This window comes from Sus scrofa, chromosome 14, assembly GCF_054392235.1.
Source record: "Sus scrofa isolate SSC_HxYL_T2T_F1_AM1 chromosome 14, Sscrofa_HxYL_maternal_Yorkshire_Landrace_v2.0, whole genome shotgun sequence".
Lineage (NCBI taxonomy): Eukaryota > Metazoa > Chordata > Mammalia > Artiodactyla > Suidae > Sus > Sus scrofa.
This window is the reverse complement of record NC_139396.1, coordinates 124,888,705-124,906,917: the sequence shown is the minus strand read 5'-3', so window position 1 is coordinate 124,906,917 and position 18,213 is coordinate 124,888,705. Positions and strand designations below refer to the sequence as shown.

Here is an 18,213-nt window from a genome sequence, read left to right as displayed (position 1 = left end):
TTTTAGCCCCAATAAAGGTCTGTTTTATTAAAGGCCTGCTTGTCCCTTGCCTGTTTACTGCGGCCTAATACAACACTTTCTTTATCTCTGTTTGGCGCTGCCCCAAAGAAAGCAGAGAGGCTTGCTGCTGCCGGGATTCTCGTTTCTATCTCCAGTCTGGTGTTCTGGGGGCTCAGGGGCTTAAAGTGGGGAAAGGCTAGAGCACGGGATTAAATTTATGATTGCATTTTGTGGAGTCCAGACTCCAATTTAAAGCAACACTATGATGATGCTTCTGATCCACCCTGTTGGGCTGTTTCTCCCACATCGTTTGGATGAAGAACTCGGCTGTGTCATTCACAGGCTCTCCTCCCTGCTCCAGATGACGGGACCCGCCGGTGGGAGAACTTCAGACTTGAGGACTGTGACCATGATGGGGGTGGGGATGGGGGGGTTCCCTGGGAAAATTAGCAGGTAACTTGGGGAGGCAAGTTCTGATTCTACCAGAATTATGACCATGTTCTCACTAGCTTATCTGGTCTTGACCATCACTAAGCTGATACACTGGATCACCTGCAAGCAGGGCCAGTTCCCTGAGCAGGTGATTACAGAGGGCTCCAGGCTGCAAAGTGTCCCGAGCTTGGCTTAATGTTTTGCTGTCCCTGACTTGAAATCTCATAATACTTTTTAAACCAGGGCGTCCACATTTTCATGGGCAATGGTAAGACTGGATCTTTGAGTATTCCTCAGGAAGACAACCAATGGTGGAGGGAACCCTTCTTTGAGGCTCCCCAGTGCTATTCCAATTTTCAGGGGACTGAAGGAAGCATAAGAGGCAGTGACAAGCATGAATGCTTGTGAAATCCTGAGATCTGTTCACAGCGGAGGAGCTGGGCTCATCGATTCGTAGAAAGGCGAAGTGTGACATGGCCTTGAAGTGACTGCCCCAGCAGAGCTCAGATATTCAGAGCAGAGGTGATTGGCAGTGGCAGATGCAGCTGCGAGGTCAAGGAGGGGGAGCAGAAAGAGGCTTTTGAATATGTCCTTGAAGAGGTAACTGGAGCCTTGGAGAAGCCGTAGAAGAGAAGGGTGAAAGCCGGCTGGCACTGAGAGAATTCCAAAAGTAGAATTGGAAAGAGCAAGAGAGAGAACACGCTGGGGAGACTTCAGAGTGGAGGAGAGCTGGTGAGGGCTGGAGATCTGCGAATGGGTGAATCACACCGGTCTGAAGGTCCGGGAGAAGGCTGCTGAGGGCAGAGGGGAGGAGTGAGGGGGCGGGGAGGGAGGGACATGGTCTGGAGAACTGGCATCGCAAAGGGGAGGGTGGAAGAGGGCATGGATATTTGTAGAGGATCCAGCACCACCGTCACCACCCCAACGGGTAAGACCTGAGCCGGGAAGGAGTGACGTAGAAGGGGGGTGGTAAGCAATGCTCTGAAACCTGGTGGGTATGCCTACAGCAGAAACACTGTCTGGCACGTGTTCCTAAGGCATCGTTCGATCCCGCTCTGGACCTTCACTATCAGCAAGCATCCCTCAGGGCTCTGGGGTGGGAGGGCAGAAATCAGCATCCTGTGCTAATGTTCCCAGGTGATCTTGATGGTACCAAACATTTGAAAATCGGGAGGAGGGAGGAATACAGCTGTGTGGGGGCAGCTAAGGCAGATTCTGGAGGTTCGACTGTGGTACAGAGGGGCAGAGGTTGGGTCGGAAAGGGAGGGCTGTGGGCACAAGTGGCCCAGGTCCTCAAGTGTGGATGACGACCCGAGATGAGTGCAGTGCACAGCTGGCACCAAAGGAAGTCCTGCCAGCAAAGTCCCCACAAGGGCCTCTTGCCGGCCAAGTTCCTGCTACCCCGGGTCTCACTGGGAATAACTGTCTCCTGCAATCACCAGCAAGGAGAAAGAATTTCCAATGAAGATTATGTTCCTGAAAACTGTTCTCCGGTCTACGTCGTTTTTGTTTAGAGGAAGCCAGTTGGTAGTGGGAGTCCAAATAAACCTCCTTGATGGGGGTTTAGTGTGAAAGGGAAGACAGAGAGAGCTGGATTTACAGAGCATGCCCAGCACTGCCTCAGCACCCAAGACCAGCACCATCATCTGGTTCCTTCTTCTTCTGTAGCCCCACACCTTATTCAAGTTCTTCTCACCTAAACAGCCTTGGCTTAGGCAAAATTCCTTACTGTTCTGGGTCCAGACTTTCAGTCCTGGAAAAGTTTTTTTTTTTTTTTTTTTTTTTTTTTTTTTTTAGGGCCACATCCACAGCATATGGAAGTTCCCAGGCTAGGAGTCAAATCAGACCTGGAGCTGCCCACCTACACCACAGCTCACAGCAATGCCAGATCCTTAACCCACTGAGCGAGGCTAAGGATCAAACCCGCCTCCTCATGGATATAGGTCAGGCTCATGACTGCTGCACCACAAAGGAAACTTTCTAAACATTTTTTTTTTTTTAATGGCCACACCTGTGGTATATGGAACTTCCCAAACTAGGGGTTGAATAAAAGCTGTGAGCCATAGCCACAGCAACACTAGATCCAAGCTGCATCTGCAACCTATGCTGCAGCTTGGGGCAACTCCAGATTCTCTCTCTCTCTTTTTTTTTTTTTTTTTGTCTTTTTGCCATTTTCTTGGGTTGCTCTCACAGCATATGGAGGTTCCCAGGGTAGGGGTCAAATCAGAGCTGTAGCCGCTGGCCTACACCAGAGCCACAGCAATGCGGGATCCGAGCTGCATCTGCAACCTACACCATAGCTCACGGCAACGCTGGATCCTTAACCCACTGAGCAAGGCCAGGGATCAAACCCACAACCTCATGGTTCCTAGTCGGATTCCTTAACCACTGAGCCACGACAGGAACTCCTGAACTCCAGATTCTTAACCCACTGAGTGAGGCCAGAGATGGAACCTGTATCCTCATGGATAGTAGTCAGGTTCTTAACCCACTGAGCCACAATGGGAACTCCCAATCCTGGATAAAGTCGAACTCTCCTTAGGCTATAGATTCTCCCAGGATGAATAAGCTGAAAGGATATATTCTTGGTTCTTATATTCAGCCTCTTACTCAGTTTCCCTCACTGCCAGCTTCCTCTTCTCTTTACAATTTTCTTATAAATCCTCATTAATTCCTGACTGATGTCTCACTAATCTACTTGATGATTCCTTCTAGGGAGATTAGTTTCGCCTCTCAGCTGTCTGATCCCTAACAAATTTCTTTTAAAAAAAAATTTTTTTTATTTTTTCCATTATAGTTGGTTTACAGTGTTCTGTCAATTTTCTGCTGTACAGCAAAGTGACCTAGTCACACATATATATATACACATTCTTTTTTCTCACATTATCCTCCATCATGCTCCATCATAAGTGACTAGATATAGTTCCCTGTGCTATACAGCAGGATCTCATTGTTTATCCATTCCAAAGGCAATAGTTTGCACCTATTAACCCCAGATTCCCAGGCCATCCCACTCCCTCCCCCTCCCCCTTGGCAACCACAAGTCTGTTCTCCAAGTCCATGATTTTCTTTTCTGTGGAAAGGTTCATTTGTGCCATATATTAGATTCCAGATATAAGTGATACATTGTGGTATTTTTCTTTCTCTTTCTGACTTCACTTAGTATGAACGATTCTTGTTCCATCCACATTGCTGCTAATGGCATTATTTTGTTCTTTTTTGTGGCCGAGTAGTATTCCATTGTGTATATATACCACATCCTCTTAATCCATTCATCTGTCTATGGACATTTAGGTTGTTTCCATGTCTTGGCTGTTGTGAATATTGCTGCAATGAACATATGTCTTTTTCAAGGAAAGTTTTGTCTGGATATATGCCCAAGAGTGGGATCTCTGGGTCATATATTTAGTTTTCTGAAGTATCTCCATGCTGTTTTCCATAATGGTTGTACCAATTTACATTCCCGTGATCCCTAAAAAACTTCTTGATGCAAAAACCACCTCACTGTCCCTGAATGTTTTCGACAGCACTTCCTCAGACTTTAATATGCAGACAGACCACCTGGGAATGCAAATGCTGATTTAGTGGGTCTGGGTGGGACCTGAGAGTCTGCCTTTTCCTTCCTTCCTTCCTTCCTTCCTTCCTTTCTTTCTTTGCTTTTCAGGGCAGCACTTGCAGCATATAGAGATTCCCAGGCTAGGGGTCGAATCAGAGCTGCAGCTGTCCACCTATGGCCACAGCCACAGCCACTCAGGATCCAAGCCACATCTGCAATCTACACTGCAGCTTATAGCAATGCTGGATCCTTAACCTACTGAGCAAGGCCAGGGATCCAACCGGCATCCTCATGGATAGAAGTCACATTCGTTAACCACTGAGCCGCAACAGGAACTCCAAAGAGTCTGCTTTTCTAACAAGCTCTAGGGTAATGCTGCTACTGCTGGTCCACAGACCATTCTCTGAGTAGCCAAATTTCATAGGAGGAGTGGCTTCGGATTCTCTTCCGTGTCCTGTGCTACCTGCTCTGGTATTTTTAGAGCCTTGTCATTTTACTTTGAACATCAGAATTGAAAAGTAATCTATATGCAGTTAATTAAGATTTAATTTTCTCCCTTCCGGTCACATTGATCTCTCCAAAGTGACTTCAAATAGGAGAAGATGTGAGTTGGCGCCCTGGTATCCCACACACAGGTGTCTACCATCTTCTCTGCATTATTCTCCCAGGGTTCTGTGGGAAAGGTGTTGCGGACAAAGCATATTGGATTATATATACAGAGAGAAGGACTGTGAGCTGTAGGAAGCTGATAACAAGCAAGCTTCCAGCCTTCCTCCAACGCTGCACAACGAGGCAACAGAAGTTCTCAAAGAGAGGCTGGGTTCCCCAGGCCCAGGGCCATTTGCCAAGTTGACCTCACCCACTTCTGACTCCACAGCTCTCTCTCCCCCAACACCCCAACTCCTCTCCTCTTTTGCATTAGCAATTGTTAAGTAAAAAGGAACCATTTGCTAGAACTCCTGATTTGGGGGGGAAAAAATTCTTTTCCCACTGGTATTTAGGATTGAAAATATTTATTGCTTCTAACATTTACATTTTAAATGCAGATTTCTTTATTTTTATACTTGGTGAGTGAATTGAGTGAATCATCTCTCTAAAAATAAAGCTTTGGGATTGTAACAATGTTTCACAATTGTAATATTTGAGGATGGTGAACAGGGTTATTATTTAACACACATCCTAGGTATTTCTTCTCAGTAAAGCCTTCTACAGCTGACCCTTGAACAACTTGGGTTTGAACTGCACAGGTCCACTTACACATGGATTTTTTTCGATAAGTACAGTGCTGCACAATCTGTGGTTGGTGGAATCATTGGAAGTGGAAGCTGCCCATATGGAGGGCCAATAATGGGACTTGAGAGTCTGTGGATTTTGGTATCAGTGGTGGGTCCTGGAACCAACCCCTGCAGATGCTGAGGGATAACTGTAATTAGACTCATGTTCTCCTTCTAATCACTGCTCAAATTCCCTACTTCGCATAGCCAGACTCTTAGAATGATCCACACTTATCCAGAGGCATCTACCTCAAGTGTCTCCTTAAGTGTCTGAAATGGGTCTCTGTTCACAATTTACTAAACTTACACTAAGAACATCAGCCACCTCTGAGTCACTGGGTCTAATGGCTCCACAGTCTCCTCTCTGATCACGTGATGCTATCAGCCTCAACCTTCCTTCCCTTGCCTTCCTGATACCAGGGTGTACTGTTTTACCCATCTATCCGAGCATGGCTAAGTCGTTGCTGTTTCCTTTTCCTCCACCCACCCCAACTGCACCAGTGAAGCAGAAACCTATGTCCAGGACTGTTCTTTGTCTCCTCTCTCTCCCTTGGGGAGCTCATCTATTCACCTGGCTTTCACTAGTATTTGCTGTTCACCAATACAACCTATAGTGCTGACCTCTCTTTGCAGCTCTAGTTGCCCATGTTTAACCACCTGGTCCACTCTTCCATTGTTACTTCTAAACTCTTCCTTCCTTCCAACTTCTCTGTTTTCAGTTGTAGCGAATAGACCTTGCAACCATGAACTCCAGAGGTCACAGAATGTTACACTTCTTATTTAAAAAAAAAAATCCACATGGATCTGACTCTGGAATTCCATCCCTCTAAGCCAGCAATAAATTCTCTCATTTGCTATATGGTCTAAGCTCTGCCACTTGAAGCTTATACCAAGATCTCTCCTAGGTTCTTAAGCAGTGCTCAAGCATTAAGAAAGCTTAAGGTGCCCACCAAGATGTTCCTATCCCAACTCACAAGGTCCTTTACAATCTAACCACTCTATTACTTTCAGATCACAACTGAGACACAGGAATTTCTTTTTTAGCATTATTAAAAAGGGGTGGCTGGCATGGAAAGTCGGAGTTCAAGAGGATTAAGGAAGATGTTCACATGGGAGGGAAACATAGGATGTCAGAGACTGAGCAGTGTTAGGAAGGAAAACATTAAATGACTCTGTGGTGATGGATGGGAATCACATCAGAGGTGCAAGCTTGTGATTTTATGTATGTACCTATGACGATTTCGTGGCTCTGTCCACTAAGAGGGCTTGGGAACAGCAACATCTCAATAGCTGTGAGTAACTACAGTACCCAGATCTTGGCTGCTAAATACCATTCTCCACTAAAACAAACCAGGGCTACCAGCAAACTAGCAATAGAAGAGAATTTCCTCAACCTTATAAAAGGAATCTACAAACAGACAAACAAAAAACTACAGATGGCATTATTTTAATGAAGAAGACTAAATACTTTTCCCATATAGCCAGCAACAAGGCAAGGATATTAACTCTCACCACTTCTAGTCTATACTTGCATTTGTATTTAGTTTTTTCCATATATTATAAGTTTTTAAATCTTTGGGGCTGGTCAATTCTTAGAGATAACAAAGGGCTCCATTGGGAGTATCTTTTGATGCGCAAACTAACAGATTCAGAGCCAAATCTCCTCTATTTGGCCTGTGCACCCAGGAGGCAATATTCCTCCTCCTTAATCACTCCATGGATAGGTCTTGGGCAGCTAGAGACCATTCTACAGCCCAAAGCCAGCAAAATTATTCAAACTAACCAGTCCCAAATTGTTCACCCTGCCCTGCCTTTCCTTTTCTACAGAAACCCCCATAAGGATTCTAGCCTCAACTTTCTCTCTGGTCCTGCTTTCTGCCTCTTGACCAACTAAGTCTTTCCCATGTGGTCCTGCATGGTGTGCTATGCCCCCTGTTTCTAGGACCTGTAAGTATAATAAACTTTTGTTTTTGTGAGCCTCTTCTATGTTTCCTCTAGTGGCTGCAACAGACTGCACATCACAAAAAAGAACCAGAACACATTCAACTGGGGGTTCTAGCCAGAGCCATCAAGAAATAAAAAGAAATAAATGGTATCTAGATAAATAAAGTAATAAATATTCACAGATGACATGGCTGACAATGTAGAAATTTCTATACAGAGACTACTAGAAGTAATAAATGATTTTTGCAAGTCTGCATGAACAAATGGAAATTGAAATTATAAAAACAAACCCATTTATGAGAGCATCAGAAAGATGGAAGACTTAGGGATAAATCTGACAAAAGATATGCATGGTGTGTATACTGAAAACAGCAAATCATTGCCTAAAAATTTAAAGCGTGCCTAAATAATAGAATTATAGATCAGAATACTCAATATTATTAAGATGCCAATTCTCTCCAAATTTATCTGAAGATTCAATGTAGTCCAATCAAAATCACAGCTGGTTTTTATTTTTGTAGAGATTAATAAGCTGATTCTGAAATTCATAGGGAAATGCCAAAGACCTTAGATTGCCAAGCCACCTTGAAAAGAAGAATAAAGTTGGAAGACTTACCCTATCTGACTTCATGACTTAGTTTAAAGTTACAGGAATCAAGATAGTGTGGTATTGGCATAAAGACAGACAAATAAATCAATGGAACAAAACAGAAAATACAAAAATAGACCTGCATATATGTGGTAACTGATGGCCCACAAAGGTGCAAAAAATGATGTTATAATAATTAGATATTTGTTTAATTAAAATACAAAAAAGACAGAAAAAAATCCCTTTAATCTATAGATCATACCCTATACCAAAATTAACTTAAAATTTATTAAAAATTAATGAATGTAAAATCTAAAGCTATAGAATTTGTAGGAAAAAAAATATAGGAGAAAATTTTGTGACCTCAGCTAAGATTTTGTTTTAGTTAGAAAACCAAAGCACAGTCTATAAAAGAACACTGATATATTGGACTTGGTCAAAAATTTTTTTTTTTTTTTTTTTTGGTCTTTTTGCTATTTCTTTGGGCTGCTCCCGTGTCATATGGAGGTTCCCAGGCTAGGGGTCCAATCAGAGCTGGAGCCACCGGCCTACACCAGAGCCACAGCAACACGGGATCTGAGCTGCGTCTGCGACCTACACCACAGCTCACGGCAACGCCGGATCGTTAACCCACTGAGCAAGAGCAGGGATCGAACCCGAAACCTCATGGTTCCTAGTCGGATTCATTAACCACTGCGCCACGACAGGAACTCCAAAATTAAGAACTGTTCTTTGAATGACTTTGTTAAGCAAATGAAAAGAGAAACCACGAACCGGGAAACATGTTTGCAAACACATGTCTGATAAAGGCTTGTATCCAGAAGTCTAACAACAGGTGAATGGATAAACAAATTATGGTATCCCCATATATAATGGAATACTACCCAGTGGTAAAAAGGAAGGGATTATACATAGATGGATATCAATATAATTATGCTGAATGAAAAAAGCATTCAAACAAGAGGTCATACTTCTAATTATGTGCACTTCTAGTCATGAACATGTCTATAAAATGGAAACGAATTAACAGGGACACAAAGTAGATCACTGGTTGCTTCAGAATGGGGGTAGAGAGGCGAGACAGGTAAAAAATAATTTTAAAAAAGCATGAGGACAATTTGGGGATAATAGACATGTTCATCCACTTTACCACAGTGATGGTTTCAAGGATGTGTACAAATATCAAAATATCAAATTATTCACTTTTAATTTATAAAGTTAATTATATCTCAATAAAACTGTTAAAGAAATTTTAAAAATATTTTTGAGTGAGATATTTCAAAAATTCATGCAAACATGAAGGATAATATAAAACCTGTGTATCTACCGCTGTTTTGACAGATATTAACATTTTGCTATAGTTTCTTTAAATTAAAAAAAAAACTATTATAGACACAGTTGAAGCTTCTGACCCCTTTCTAATCCAATTTCCCTCCTGTCCCCTCCCGCTAAGTATAATCACTATCTTGACTTTCATGATTCTGGAACCCATGCTGGTTTCACCTTTTTTGCTTTGTGCGTATGCCCATAAATAATACATGATATACTTGTGCATGATTTGCATATTGGAAATCTTTATATAAATGGTAATTTCCTCCCCAAATGTGTTCTTTATATTTAACATTGTGTTTTTTGAAAGCTATCCATGTTGCTTTAGTTCATTCACTTAGTGGTCTACTTTGTGACTATATACCATGTATTTAAACATTCTCCTCCTGGATTCCAAGATGTTCCAAATTTTCAACTCTTACAATGTTGCCCTTCAACATTCTTGTACCTAGCTCCCTGTGAATATATGTGGGAGTTTTCCTAGGGTATATACCTAGGGCATTTCAGGGAATTTTCAGTTTTATTACATATAGCCAAACTGCTCTCCAAAGTGGGTTATTCTCACAGAGCAATCAGCATTCCTCTTGCTCCTCATCCTTACCCACACTTGGTTCCTCACACATTTAAACAGGAGACCTGGGAATCTTCAGCATTTCCAGATGGACCTAGCTTATGCTTTCTTCAGGTTAATCTTGCACCAGCCTCTCTGAAGCTAGATGTCTTCCTGAAGGTGATGGTCGCTGAGCTGAACTGGGTGCACACTTCTTAGGGGATGCTTTTCTAAGCCTCTTGGAATCCACCTCTGCTGCCCCCTCGCTCCCTGACCTTGAAGAAGCTCCTTTCTCTGCTATTACTACCCTTCATTCTAGGATACCCAATATCATCCTTTTGTGAGTTTTGGCTTTATGAAAGACAAGGAGAGCTGACAACTTTTCAGCAAAAATCCTTCAAGTGAAGAAATATGGAAAGCCTATATACTTTTATGAGATTGGGGGGATTGAAGGTAGTGATGGTAGGAAAAACTCAGAGAACAAAATGCAAATTGATATCTCAAAAACTATCTTACCCAGCTGAACAGAACCATTCACCTTATCATTCAAGACTCCAAACCATGCATCTTGCACTGATACACATCGATGTAGTTCTCACACCCAGCCATCATGTTCTGCCAAATCTTCATTCAACATGTCTTTAGCAGTCTATGCATTGACCTCCATGCCAGACCCTTATTTCACACTCAGTTCCTGGCTCCCATCTCCTTCCCTTTCCATTTTATTTCCCTCACACCCAGTGCTTCCTGCAAATAAGCGCCAGGGTAATTTTCCTGGAGGACCACTTGGAACATTTCAGTGTCCTGCTTACAGGCTTTTCAAGGCTCCCTATTGCCTGTAAGATGAGATTCAGATCACTTAACCTGTCAGTGAAGGCCCTTTCCAATTCAGTCCTACCTAGACTTCATTGTATAATGAGCCCTCTGCTCCCACCAAGCTTGTCTCCTTCCTCCTCCAGAGAGCTCTCTTGCTTTCAGATGCTTCTCCTTGACTGATGTGGCCCTTCCTTGTGGCTTAGCTCCAGCTCTGTCTATTTCACTCTGCCTTTCCAATTCTGGGTCACCTCTGGAACTCAAGCCATTCATTATACCCTCACCAAAATTTGGGCAGTCAAACGCAGCTTGCTTTATGAAAGTTTTATTTTGCTATTCGACTTTTCATTATGTATTTATATTTCTCTCTCCATTAAGGCTACTGCTTCCCAACATATGTCACATAAACATTGGTCCCTCCAGCTGCTCAAACCAAAAAGCTAATTGTGTTCAAATAATTTCAGGCTAGGCTGCCTACTGTGCTCTTGTCTAGAAAATTCACATTGCACATGAGCATATTAAAAAATCTAAAAAGTTCTACGCCGATGAAACTTGGCTTAACTTCGTGGCTTATTTTCTGGTTCTTAATTATCAGGAAAATCTTTTTTTTGTCTTGTAACAATGTTAATATTCCTTAGAATCAGTGCTACTCAGAGGAGACTTTGAGAAGTGTCAGATTAGATTTTAAACTCCTTACCCATCATTGTAAACCCACTAGGGTGCCTAGCCTACTGACCTTAGCACTTAGTAGGTGCTCGGGAAGTATTTGGGGATTTGTCAAATAATTGAATAATCGTTAATGTTTTACTCACTCACTGGCCTAAACTCTTCCAAGAGCTTCTTTCTGCTCAGTCTTAAGAATGCTATAAAATAAATAAATAGCCTTGCTTCCATTTCTTATTTATTGGCAGTAGACTCTGAAACTAATGGGATTTCTAAGTCCTCTATATGCCTCTGTCTTTCTGCCTGAGAAAGATAGGCTATGTGTGCTCATACACAGTGGGAACATAAAAAGTTCACAGAATTTTCCACTTCTAGTACAGCAGACCCAGGCTTTGCTTGTTGTCATTTAAACATCCGCCTTTCCATTTATTTCACTTAGAGGAATGATTCAGGGAGAAGCTCAGGAGCCGTCTGGACTCCTGCAAAGAAACCGACCTAGAATTTTTACACAGATGAGTCACACTTCTAGGTCTAATTTTTTCACATTTGTGGGTTTGGATGTACTTTCACTAGCAAGTTGGCTGGAAAAGCTAATGAATCTAAGATAGCAAAGGAAGAATAACAATTATTTCAATAGCCAAAGTTGTGGTGGAGTTGAATCCAAAGTTTGATCTTGGGATTCAAAAATGATGGGGGATTTTAAAGAAGATTGGCAATAAATTAGTGATTTCTTTTCTTAGCAGTCCCTTTAAAAGATTGCTTCTGGAGTTCCTGTGGTGGTTTAGAGGTAACAAAACAAACTAGTATCCATGAGGACGTGGGTTCGATCCCTGGCCTTGCTCAGTGGGTCGCAGACACGGCTCAGATCCTGCGTTCCTGTGGCTGTGGTGTAGGGGGGCATCTAGAGCTCCAATTTGACCCCTAGGCTGGGAATTGCCATATGCCTTGGGTGCAGCCATAAAAAGACAAAGGAAAAAAGATTGCTATTAATAGGTAATATAAATGTAAATATTATATCCCTATGCATATTATTATATTACACAATATATATTACATATATATGTATATATGGATGTCATATATATGTGTGTATATATGTGTGTGTATATGTACATATACACACACATATATCTTCAACATATACAACAGTTTATAGCAAAATGTTACTTCTCTCCTGTCTCTGTTTTCCATCTGGTCTGCCCTCCCCAGAGACATCCTTTCTTTTTAAATTTTTTTTATCTTTTTACTTTACGGTCACACCTGTGCCATATGGAAGTTCCCAGGCCAGGGACTGAATCTGAGCCACATCTACAACCTAATGCTGGATCCTTTAATCCACTGCATTGGACTGGGGACCAAACCTGTGCCTCTACAGTGCCCGAGCTGGTGCAGTCAGATTCCTAACCCACTGTGCCACAGTGGGAACTCTGAGGCATCCCTTCTTAAAAGATATTTTCCAAATGCTCTTGAGCCATTCTATTCATACCTAAGTATATATTCATGCAATTCTAAATGTTATTATACAATTTATACTTCTTACCCTTACTTCTTTCACTCAGTATACTTTCACATACAGAGCTGCTTCTTTCTTTTTTTTCAATTTTTTTTTTTGTTTTTCTTTTTTCTAGAGCTGCTTCTTTCTAATGGCTTCAGTATATTCTGTTATTTGGGAGTACCATCATTTATTTTACTTCCATATTGATGGACACAGTTTATTTCAAAATCTTTTGCTATTATTAATGAGGCTATATGAATATATGTATCACAAATTTGTGAATAAAACCACAAATTAATTTATGTAATTAATTTATTCTGATATTTAGAAGTGGGGGAGTCAGGAAAAATACACTTTCTTTTTATTTATTTATTTTTTTTTTTGGTCTTTTTATGGCCACACCCAAGGCATGTGGAAGTTCCCAGGCTAGGGATCAAATCAGAGTCACAGCTGCTGGCCTATGCCACAGCCACAGCAACCCCAGATCTAATTTGCATCTGTAACCTACTCCACAGCTCATGGTAATGCCAGATCCTTAACCCACTGAGTGAGGCCAGGGATCAAACCCACATCCTTATGGATACTAGTTGGGTTCATTACTGCTGAGGCATAACAGGAACTCCTCCTCTTTAATTTTAATGGATCCTGTTAGTTTGCTCTCCTCAATAGCCATGCCAACATACAGTTCTACCACCAGTGTATGATAGACCCATCTCCCAACACCTTTGCCAACGCAGCTAATTATCCAAACTTCTTTTTACCTCTTCCCAATATTTCAGGTGAAAAACACTGTTATAATTTGGATTTCTTACATGATAAATAAAGTAAATCAAAGCAGTATAAATGTGTAATATTTCTTTTTCTATGAACTGCACACATTGCTTGTCCATGTTCTGGTAGAGTATTGTCTTCTTAATGATTCCTGGGAACTCTTTGCATTCTATCTGTGATATATATTAAAATAATTCACTTTCAGCACCAGTGCTAGCTCCTGAAAGAGATATTAGACTATGAGCTTCAAAAGTGCCATTTTCCTCAACCCTGGCTTCTTAAAGATATGATAGAGACCACTTCAGAGAAGATGGATTTCCCTCCTTCTACCTCAGCTTCATAAAATTTCCCCCACCAAAACAAGACCACAGTTCCATGTAAGTTATATCCTGTATCATCCTTCCAAAATTAGCCAGTAGATTTAATAGGTTTAGGGGAGTTTTTGACTTTTGGTTTTCTCTTTCTTTTTTTCTGGAAAGAACATACTCTCATGCCTTGTTTATGTTCTAGCAGAAGCAGGCTGGATATCTGCAAGGCTAGTGGGATTTATTCAAAGAACAACCCTCCCATTCCCTCTAGATCACAGGTTATAAATGGACCACTCAAGGGCCAAATGCAGCCACAATGTGTTTTACTTGGCCAGCATGGTGTTTAGAAAAAATCTGAATTAGTTGCCCACATTGAACACAGTGTGTAATTTTACAGGAAAATCTAGATTTCTGGCTTCCTTTGAAAAATCACAAGATCTGGCAAACCCTACACTTCCATGTGACAACTGGCTGGAGCTTGTATCTGCCCATGTCATAGACCATGTACTTCCATGTTCTCAAACCCAGCCTGCTCCACAGAACTACTTGTGTCACCTGCCTGGTTCCTGGAGGCATCTGCCTTTGTAGCCTCTGACCACCATTTGTTCCTAGAGTTTGCTTTCTCTCCTCCTCAGTCAGAAGAGAAAAAATAATCCCCCCAGTGTCTTGTCTCACTCAGACTCAGATCCCTTCCACTTCTGCATCTCAGCTTCCCTGCACACCCCTTTCTTCTTTGAGAAGCTGTTTCCTTACATCCTATGGAGTACTTACTTGCACTTTGCATCAAGTCCTCACGTTTCTCCTTTCAGCCTCTCCCTTAGCTCTGCAGGCTTTTCCCTAGGATGTCTTCCAAAAGGATTCAGAATGATAAAATATTGCTTGTTGTAATGCATGAATTTTAAGACACAGTTCAACAATTTCTATTTTTATTTTTACTTTTTAGGGCTGCCCTTGTGGCATATGGAGGTTCCCAGGCTAGGGGTCAAATCGGAGCTGCAGCTGCTAGCCTTCACCACAGCCACAGCAACGTGAGATCCAAGCCACGTCTGTGACTTACACGCACCTCATGGTAATGCCAGATCTTTTAACTCACTGAGTGAGGCCAGGGATTGAACCTGCACCCTCGTGGATACTAGTTAGGTTTGTTACTGTGCAGCCACAACAGGAACTCCACAGTCCAACAGATTTTAACAAAGTTTTGAGAAAGATGAACAAAAGCATATTTCTGAGTCTTTCTTTGGGAACGAATAGATGCTTTAATGGGACAGTGCTTTCTACAGACTCAGGATTGGTTTGCCCCTCTCCATCCCCACCCCACTTCTCAGGGTTCAGGTCCTTGTCAGCATCCATCTGAACTATCGCCTCAGCTTCAAAACTGGTCTCTGCTGCCAGTCTCTATTTTTCAGTTCTATTCTCCAGACATAATCTGAAATGTGACTCTAACTTCATCAACCCCCACCCCTCTCAAAAGCCTTCGGTGATTGCCTATTGCCTGAAGGTGTCATTGTCAACAAGGCTTCTGAGGGCTTTTATAAGCAGGTCTTAGGACTTCTCCCACTGATTTGTTCACTAGGAACATTACGCTCTTTGCTCGTGCCTGAGCACATGCAGAGCACTGTGCCCTGTCTGATGCAGAGGCTTTCACTGAAACACTGTATTCCTGCTCTTTTACACTCCACGCTCTCTGCTCATCCTGCCAGCTCCAAGGCGCTATCACTTCTTCTGTGAGGTCTTCCATTTTCCTCTACTGGGTCTCTCTCTCTTCTGTATTTCTATACTACGGATAAGATTCTTTCTCTCCCATGAGACAGTGAGCTCCTTGAAGGTATGAAACTCACTTAATCTTTATGTTTCCCAGACCAAACATAGAGTTTGATATACAGTGGGTGTTCACTAAATGTTTGGTGAATGAAAGAAGGAATCATTCACACCTTAACGTGTACTAATTAGCCAGTGGGTCATTTGGGAGCTTCTAGAAAATATGGTGTCCTTCCTTTTCAGGCAGGGGAAACATCCTATCTGTAAACTTGAGCCAGTCACTACTTTCAGTGGTTTTCCAGGGGCCTCAGTCTAAGGACAAAGTTTCATATAGTTCTTCAGTATCATGTACACCATCCTTCGTGAGCTGATCCCTTGCTATCATTCCAGCTTCATCTGTTGTCATCCTCCATCTCTTCCCTAACCTCGCGAAAACACTTCAGTACCCTGGAAGAGCCCTCCTCTTTAGATCTGGACCTTAGCTCCTCCCTCTGCCCAGAAAATCTTCCCCCACCCCTTTTTCTTCGCCATGGCAGTGCCAGGGAAGCCTGGAGAAGGCTTTCCTGACTTCATCTGCCTGGGACTGGGGTAGCACCTCCACCTTGTGCTCCCTCAGCCCTTATCATACCGTGATCTCTGTCTCTTCTGTCCCAGCCCTGTCCCCACTGTACACTCCTCGAGGACAAAAACTATCTTTTTCATCCTTTTACCAATGGTGGGAGCGTAGGCTCTGACCCACAGGAGATGCTCAATAAATGTCTGATGAATAAAACATCATGATAAAGAGAAAGCAATCTGTTGTATATAATTCACGTGACTACATGAATGCTTAACTCTTTCATTTGCATTTAAAGGATGCTTTTTAATTTCATATTTTAACAGCATCGTCAGGAAAATAGAAACCAGGCTAGGTATTTTGAGCAGAGGAGAATTAATACAGGGAACTGTTTTCACAGAGGTTGAAAGGCTGGAAGAGCAAAATGAAAGTCAAGGCAATCTCGTTATTAATACTTGTGGGAAGAAGCTTGTTTTTTTTTTTCTCTTTTGTCTTTTTTAGGGCCGCACCCCACAGCATGTGGAGGTTCCCAGGCTAGGGGTTGAGTCGGAGCTGTAGCCGCTGGCCTGCACCACAGCCACAGCAACACCAGATCCTTAACCTACTGAACAAGGCCAGGGATCGAACCTGCATCCTCATGAATATTAGATTCATTTCTGCTGAGCCCGGATGGGAACTCCGGAAGACGCTGTTGACCCCAGGGCTGGGGTAAACCAGCTACCTTCCTGGGGACATTGGGCAAAGAGGGGAAACATGGGGTTAGAGAACCTACAGGCTCAGAAGGAAGAAGGGAAAGGAAATGAGCTGCATTAAAGTTAAAGACATACATGACTGTAAGATGTCTCTCAATGTCAAATATATCAAAATAGGAAGGAAGAAAAGAGTCACGGTACAGGTTTCTAATCGATAGACTACAAAGCATGTGAAAGAAATCCAGGCTGGCTAGAGAAATCTATTGTTTTAACTGCATGAAATTTTGAATATGTAACCACTTTTGACCTACATAGATGACAATTTCACATGGTCCAACCTAACATTTTGGGAAGCAAGAGGCTACCACGCTGACACTTGTTACAAGTCCCTGCCCTGAGTTTCTGACTCTCAAGGTTCATTGTCCTGCTCTTCCTAGCTTCTATCCAGCCTCTTTCTGAGCTTCATGTAATAAGCTTGTATGTACTCTGGAGCTGCAGGACGTAGAGGTATGTGCAGACAGCCACTTGCAAGTTCTTGTAATTTTAAAGTCAGATTACTCCTAAGAAGGGGTTATAATAGGTATGAAAAACTAACAATATGTAGCCTTTTATTGAATATTTACCATGTCCTTGTGCTCCATGTTATCACTATCACACTCATTTGACTTCCTAACAAACTCAACTGTGGAATTAGAGCTGTTATATGGTGCTTAATATGGGACCATCATCATTTTAAACCTGTTAACCTGCAATCAACTCTGAATTTTCTTTTGTTTTGCCTTTTTTTTTTTTTTTTTTTTTTTTTTGGTCACACCCGTGGCATGTGGAAGTTCCAGGCCAGGGACTGAATCCGTGCCACAGCAGTGACAATGCCAAACCCTTAACCACTAGACCACCAGGGAACTCATTGAATTTTCTTTCTTTCCAGGCTAGGGGTCGAATCAGAGCTGTACCTGCTGGCTTACGCCACAGACACAGCAAAGCTAGATCCAAGCCAAGTCTGCAGTCTACACCATAGCTCACGGCAACAGCATATCCTTAACCCAGTGAATGAGGCCAGGGATCAAACCTGCATCCTCATGGATACTAGGTGGATTCATTTCCACTGAGCCGTGATGGGAACTCCAGAATTTTCTCCCTAAGCTTATGAGGTAGGTATTAATTTAAATCATTTGATATTAAACTGTTTTGAACTATAAAAACAGCAATTTAACATAGCTTAACTAATATAATAATCTTTGAATTAATTTTATAATAAAGAAATTGAAGCATATAAAGGGTTAAATAATTTGCCCAAAGTCATACAGCTGGTAAGTGGAAGAACCAGAATTCAAACCCATGTAGTCTGAGCTCTAAACTTTTACGCCCATGGGTACAATTTTATCCTCATCTATAGATAAGGAAACTGAGGCTTAGAAAGCTACACTTGCCCAAGGTCACAGAGCTGGGAAGTAGAAGAGCTGAGCTTCTAAGTCCATCTAAC

The 18,213-nt window shown here is 42.2% G+C and overlaps 1 long non-coding RNA gene across 2 annotated transcripts in view; it reads left to right on the top strand.

Moving 5' to 3' along the window:
• The first annotated feature begins 1,098 nt into the window (after positions 1-1,098).
• The window catches only part of LOC146396977 (uncharacterized), a 48,993-nt gene continuing 31,878 nt past the window's right edge, over positions 1,099-18,213 (top strand). The window contains exons 1-2 of one of the 2 annotated variants that reach the window (XR_014826607.1): positions 1,099-1,210; positions 17,659-17,881. This is a non-coding gene — a long non-coding RNA (uncharacterized LOC146396977). Of the gene's footprint in view, positions 1,211-7,089; positions 7,237-17,658; positions 17,882-18,213 lie in introns of those variants that run through there. The other variant, XR_014826608.1, reaches the window with a different exon arrangement.